The sequence below is a fragment of the Phoxinus phoxinus genome, assembly GCF_949152265.1.
Source record: "Phoxinus phoxinus genome assembly, chromosome: 11".
NCBI classification, from domain to species: Eukaryota; Metazoa; Chordata; class Actinopteri; order Cypriniformes; family Leuciscidae; genus Phoxinus; species Phoxinus phoxinus.
The window spans coordinates 1,021,759-1,029,154 of NC_136886.1; positions in this window are offsets into that span (position 1 = coordinate 1,021,759).

Sequence of the window (7,396 nt, forward strand, 5' to 3'; positions counted from 1 at the left end):
ACTGGTTTCAGTTAGCGATGATTACGGACTCCATCGTGTGTGTTTTGAACGCGAGAACATTCTGCTAAACGTCTCCGGAAAAGAAAGAACGTCAAACAGGTTTGCAACGACCAGTAAACATTTCTGAGTGAATTAACCCTTTAGTTTCCTTCATGCATTTTGCATTAAATCTCTTCATACACATTCAGAACTCACACCCTGATGCATTATGGGTGAGGACGCCACCAGACAACGCCTCCCCAAAACTGCTTACTTATCGACATTCTTTTAATATCGGCTGAGAAATTCTGCAAACGCGCCTCTTTCCGGCTCGATCGGCTGTTTGCGAGATAAGAGCGGATGGCTGACATTATTCTCCCCGAGAGCGGATCAATGCGCGCGTTAAAGGTGAAAGATCAGCGGGAGACTAGCCACCGCTAGTTAGCGTAATGCGCTTTAGACGGCGCGGCAGATTGAGTGAGACGGGTCGACTGGGAGACGCATTTAGAGAGAAAACACGACAGAAGCCAGCAATTCAGAGAGGAGCCGTTCAGGAGGACACACACACACACACACACACACACACACACTCATCACTTCAGTATAAAGCAGGAGCGTGTCCGAACCATCTGCTGCATTCGCTACACAGAAAAACAAACCATGAGTCCTCAACGAGAGAAGAGGGACGGTGAGCTGACAGTCGGAAAACAACAGCGAGTTTCTCCAGAACATCAACATCACCTCAGAATAAACTCCCAGCATGCAACAGCCGCCATTTCACCGTCTCGGTTAACTATACACCCGACATGTGACCACAAAACCAGTCACATGGGTCCATTTATGAAAGTGAGATGTATATATCATATAAAGCTGGATAAATAATCTCTCCATTGATGTGTGGTTTGTTAGGATAGGACAATATTTGGTCGAGACACAACTATTGAAAATCTGGAATCTGAGGAGCAAAAAAATGTAAACATTGAGAAAATCTCCTTTAAAGTTGTGCATTTATGTTCACGATTGTGCTGCATTCACTCACACAAATACATGTTTTATATATTTACGGTAGGACATTTACTAAATATCTTCATGGAACATGATCTTAATATCCTCATGATTTTTGGCATAACAGAAAAATCTATACGATGTGAAGTTGTGACTCGAGACTGGTGATCCAGGGTCACGTATCGTAACTCACTTATAGCCAAAATAACATTGAATTTGGTTATTTTTGCCTAAATAACTTGCGACATATATGATAATCCATCATGTATAGGCAAAGTAAACAGTGATTACGAGGTGTTTGGTTTCATTTCATCTAATTGATGTCTATAGTCTATTCTTGGGTTATGCTTTATAAATTTTTTAAAAGTCTTTTAAACACAAAGTTGCTGGGACTCTTTCCTGCACACCAACCAATTAACTATAATCCATTAAGAGTTTGTGCACAATGACAATTACACATATTTATTCCACAAATTAACTCTCATAATGCATTAAATTCTCATTATTATAATTATTCATAATAGAAATTTGCATTGACATTATATTGTATTATGCATTCGGCAGATGCTTTAACTTACACACGCTTTACATTGCATTCAACACACACACACACACACATTACAGAAGATCTGGTGTTGTCACGAAGCACCTCAAGCGTGACATTTACATTTAATGCATTTGCAGACACTTTTATCATTCGAGGTATGCATCTTAGAAGGTTTGCTTCTTATTTCTGTAATACAGTAAATTCCTGAATATGATTTTTATGCACAACAGAAACCTGTGAAAACGCAAACCACCCAGAGCATAACATTTACATTTATCCACTTTTATCCAACGCAACATTCAAGGTTTGCATGTTATAAGGGAAATTACACAGTAGAACATTTGTTTTCTTCATGCAAAACATATTTGTAATTTTTGGTGTAGTTTTGGGGGGTCGTGTGTGATGGAATAACTCAGCTAATGAGCACGGCATCACTCGATCACTGCGCTCAGGAAACACTGGTGTAATTAAAGGTGTAAAGAGAGAAGAAGGCCGAGCCGGAGCGCAAGGGCCCGATATCAATTAGCACTGAAGTCAAGGGCCAATGTTTCTGCTCTAAACTCATTACAAGAGCCTTGATTTCAGCTTTAATTAAAATAGATTTGTGTTTAAAGCATTATGTGCTTCACACGCTTTACTCACACGATCCATACGCAATCTGTCGACGCGCTTCCATCTTACGGACTCGTGCTCTCCGCTCATGAACATCTGCACAGATCAGCCGGACATTTACTGAAGTTATGTTGTGATAGACGTAATGTCCGCCTGTAGATGAGAAGAAAGACTTTATAAGTGTCTCTATTATGCTATTTTCAAGGTTCTTAATGTTGTTTTATAGTCTCCTACAATACGCATCCAATGAAGATATATCTCATAATCTCCACTGCTGTTTTCTCTCAGTCCCTGAAACGCTTCGATCGGAGATTCAGTGTCTCTAAGCCCCGCCTCTCTGAGAGCTGATCTGCTGTGATTGGTCAGAAAGCAAACGCTCATTATCATATCTGAATCTCGGCTCTTGATCACAGTGATACGAACAGTAACGATGGCGTGGGTTTTACTGTATCAATCTCAGAAAACAGCGTCTTCTCGACACGAACAACACGAACCGAACTCTTCCAGTCTCAGATACACTAGTGTTTGAGGGCGGAGCTAAGAGACACTCTTCAGCCAATCAAGACCACAGGCTGGCATTACACATTTGCATTAAATCTTAAATCTTAAGTGTAAAACTTCATCCCACTCCTTTTCAAGCAGAGGTGAAATTTTATTTGTTTGATCATCAGTGTTTTTTCGATTATTGTCTTATGTTGTACATACTGTACACTTTTTCATTGTATGCTTAAAAAAAAATTTTTTTTAATCCAGAACAAATAAAACAATATTTACCATTCAAATAAAAAAACATGGAATTTAGAAAAAATAAAACAGATTTTGAGAAAAAAATCACACGTGTTTCATGAGGGCTCTAGAAACGTTCTTTTTAAACTAAATAAACTGTTTTAAAATGATCATGATTTCCATAAATTACACGTGCTTCTTGATTTCCAACATTAATTTAACCATCAAATCAGAAGAGTCCAGAAACGGGGGAAAAAGAAATAAAAAGGATTTCATTGGCCATAATTATGCTAATATGTCATTCGTCATAAATCAATTCCAATGTGTGTGTGACATTTCTACAATGCACTTGCACTAATGGAAGCAGCGATGAGACGACACACACACACACACACACACACAGAGAGAGAGAGAGGAGAGCAGTGCTGAGATGAAGAGGGTGGAAATGGATTTCTTTATTTTGATAAAAGGTAAGCGACATCACTTCCTCCCTGCCCTGAAGAACAGTGAGAGAGAGAGAGAGAGATGGAGAGGGATGGAGAGAGAGAGAGAGAGAGAGAGAGAGAGAGAGAGAGAGAGAGAGAGAGAGAGAGAGAAAGAGAGAGAGAGATTATAGATGGGCTTCAGTCTCTGCTCTCCTCCAGGCCAGCTATTAAAGACAAGAGCCAATCAGCATTTCATCAGGCTGTCCTCTTTATCCCTCTATCATCTTTTCTTGCTCTCTCTCTCTCTCTCTCTCTCTCTCTCTCTCTCTCTCTCTCTCTCTCTCTCTCTCTCTCTCCATTCGTCTTCTGGATCCGCTGCAGTAAAAGCTGCCAGAGACTCGGTCGAGAACATCAAGAATAACAAGAAGAAACTGCTCACAACCAACCGGGCAAGGTTGGCATGTGTGTGTGTGTGTGTGTGTGTGTGTGTGTGTGTGCTCAAATTTGTAAAAAAGTTAGCAAAATTATAAATGTGTAATATACAAAAAATAAACATTAAAATAAGAAAAATTTACATTATAATATGCAATGTATATATTTATATAATAAACAATAAATATATGAAACAGATATTAATAAAATTATGAAATAAACAAATATATTATAATATGTTATTATATAAACAATATGTAGTTTATATAACTATATATAATGAAAATATAAAATATAAACATTCATATAATTAATTAATATTATATAAAAAATATAATGTACATAAATACAAAAAATCATGATGTTAATGTTTATAATATCTTCATGTCTTTATCAGATTAGAGCTGAACGATAATATTACATTCTGCAACAAAATAAACTATCAAGCTATTTATATATATATATATATATACATACATATACAGTACATCTATATATCGCTTTATATGAGAGTAGAGTATGTATGTGGATAAAGTTGGATATGCTGCTTATATAACAAATGTGGCTGTACAATATATATATATATATCTGCTCCGTTTGCTGTCTTTGACATCATGTCTCTAGTGAAGGTTTGTGAGACTGTGTGTGTTCTTGTGTTGTCATCAGTGAGTGTAAAGAGACAGATCTACAGTGTCCTGACACACACACACACACACACACACACACACACACACACACACACACACACACACTCGAGTCGTGCCCTAAAGCGAGTCTGACAGTGGCGGCCCTTCTCACTCAAACCTCGGCCTCCGGGGCCGGCCACATTATGAAACAATTACCCTGTTAATTGACACTTAATTAATCTAAAGTCAATTTAACCTTGACAGCGTAACCTTGAGATCCACAGCAGACATGACAGAGAGAGAGAGAGAGAGAGAGAGAGAGAGAGAGACGGACAGTCTTGTTATCACTCCTCAGTGCTTGACGTGTGTGTGTGTGTGTGTGTGTGTGTGTGTGTGTGTGTGTGTGTGTGTGTGTGTGTGTGTGTGTGTGTGTGTGTGTGTGTATCACAGAAAACTGCTGTTTTGCTGAGTCGATCATTTAGATAATTATCACCTGACTGTCACCTCATCTGCATGTGTGTGTGTGTGTGTGTGTGTGTGTTTTACTGAGGTCAGCATTATTTCAGCGTAACTGCGTATGTACACGTACTGTGTATGGTCCTCCTTCCGCACATCTGTAAACACTGACTCGTCAAGCGTGACCTTTACAGCGTAACTGCGTATCACGTCACGAACGCGCATCACAGAACAGAGCAAGGCGAGCGCTTGTGCTTATAAAACTTAAACTTGTTTATTTATGTTTGAAATGAGCGATGGTTTCGCTAGATAAGACCCGTATTCATCGTCTGGTGTCGTTTAAAGCCTGTTGAAGCGGCGCTGACACTGTCATCTGGACCTTGACCCGTTTGGGGCCCATTGACGTCCATTATATGGAGAAATGTGTTCATCAAAAACCTTCATTTCTTTTCCACTGAAGAAAGAAAGACATGGACATCTTGATGACATCGGGGTGAGTAAACTATCAGCAAAAGTGTTTTTTAAAGTGAACTAATCCTTTAAGGCCATTGCACACTGAGTCCGAAATTCGCATCCAAAATTTTCGCACGTAAACATTTTTTCCGACCTCACGTTATGTCAATCACACTTGCACACTGCCTCCGAAACTTTCGTCCGTCATAAAAAAAATCAAAACGGGTTCGATTTCCTGCGTTTTTCGCTTCCGTAACGAGCAGTTTGAATGGTGCTTTGGCAATTCAGAGCCACCGAATCACGAATACGGAAAAACGCATACGAAATTTTCGGACTCAGTGTGCAATGGCCTTTAATCCGCTCGCGTAGCTTGACACGCTGCTGATTCTCGCCATACTTCCGTTGCCAATATGCGCGCGCATACGTTGCTACGTCATCATTGTGTACAAACAGTAAAAGGGTCTATACGTGGTTATGTTGATCGTTTCATCCTGCAATCTCCTGTGTGGATTTAATATTTTGGTTATTTATCTCCTTCGACATATGCACTTCATGACAGAAGAACACACAACAATATTTACAAGTAGGAAACTCAGAATTGTAGATGATACAAGTTGCGGCATTGAAAATGACGCTGATTTAAAGCAGAAATCAAGTCTGAAGTGCATGGAAATTAAGTACTTTGCAAGTTATTTTAATTTTACATGCTGCATACAAATCGCAACTATCCAGACACCCTAGCAACCACTCAGAACACCATAGCAACCACTCAGAACACCCTAGCAACCACTCAGAACACCCTAGTAGGAAACTCAGAATTTCAGATGACACATAAGTCGCAACATTGGAAAGAACATGTTGATTTAAAGTTATTTTATTTTACATTGCAACTATCCAGACACCCTAGCAACCACTCAGAACACCCTAGCAACCACAAATGATCAGATAGCGTCTCAGTCAGTGATCTGTAATGGAGAAACTGATCAGTTTTCATCTCTTCATCATAATTTAGTCTCTCTGACAGAAACAACTTTATCCAGCGAGTTTGAGGACAGAACTCGACTCAACACACTTCATCTTCATGAGGAACAAAACAATAATAATGATGCTGAACAACACAACGACTTTCAAACTCTTTCCTCCTGATGTTTAACGCAAACATTCTGAAATCTCACAGTCTTTAATCTTTTTCAATTTCGCCTTTTTCAAACACATATTTGCTTCATAACACAAGCGCTCTCTCTTTCTTACACTTAGCCAAAGACATCAGCCGCGAGGAGGGGTGTGGGAGAGAATTGTGGGTAAATTTGTCTCCTGTTTGTTGCCATGACGAGACAAAGCTCTGCCTTCACGCCCAGACGAGTCTGTGTGATTAAAGAGACGACAAGCAAAACCATCTGTCTGTCACACTCATCCGTCAACACACTCATTCTCCATCAGCAGACCCTCCATCACTCATACTTTCCCTCTGACACACACTCACGCACTCTCTCTCACACACACTCTATCGCAAGTGAACACACACACATACACACACACTCTATAGCAAGTGAACTCTCTCACACAAACACACATTCTCTCTCTCTCTCACACACACACAATCGCAAGTGAACACACACACACACACTTTCTAACACATACACACACTCTATAGCAAGTGAACTCTCTCACACACACAAACACACACACACACACTCTATCGTAAGTGAACCCACACACACACACTCTACAGCATGTGAACTCTCTCACACACACAAACACACACACACACACACACTCTATCGTAAGTGAACCCACACACACACACTCTATAGCAAGTGAACTCTCTCACACACACAAACACACACACACACTCTATCGTAAGTGAACCCACACACACACACACTCTACAGCAAGTGAACTCTCTCTCTCTCTCACACACACACTCTACAGCAAGTGAACTCTCTCTCTCTCTCTCACACACACACACACACACACACTCTCTATAGCAAGTGAACTCTCTCACACAAACACACACACATTCTCTTTCTCTATAGCAAGTGAACTCTCTCACACAAACACACACACACATTCTCTTTCTCTCTCTCTCTCACACACACACACTCTCTCTCTCACTCTCTCACACACACACACAC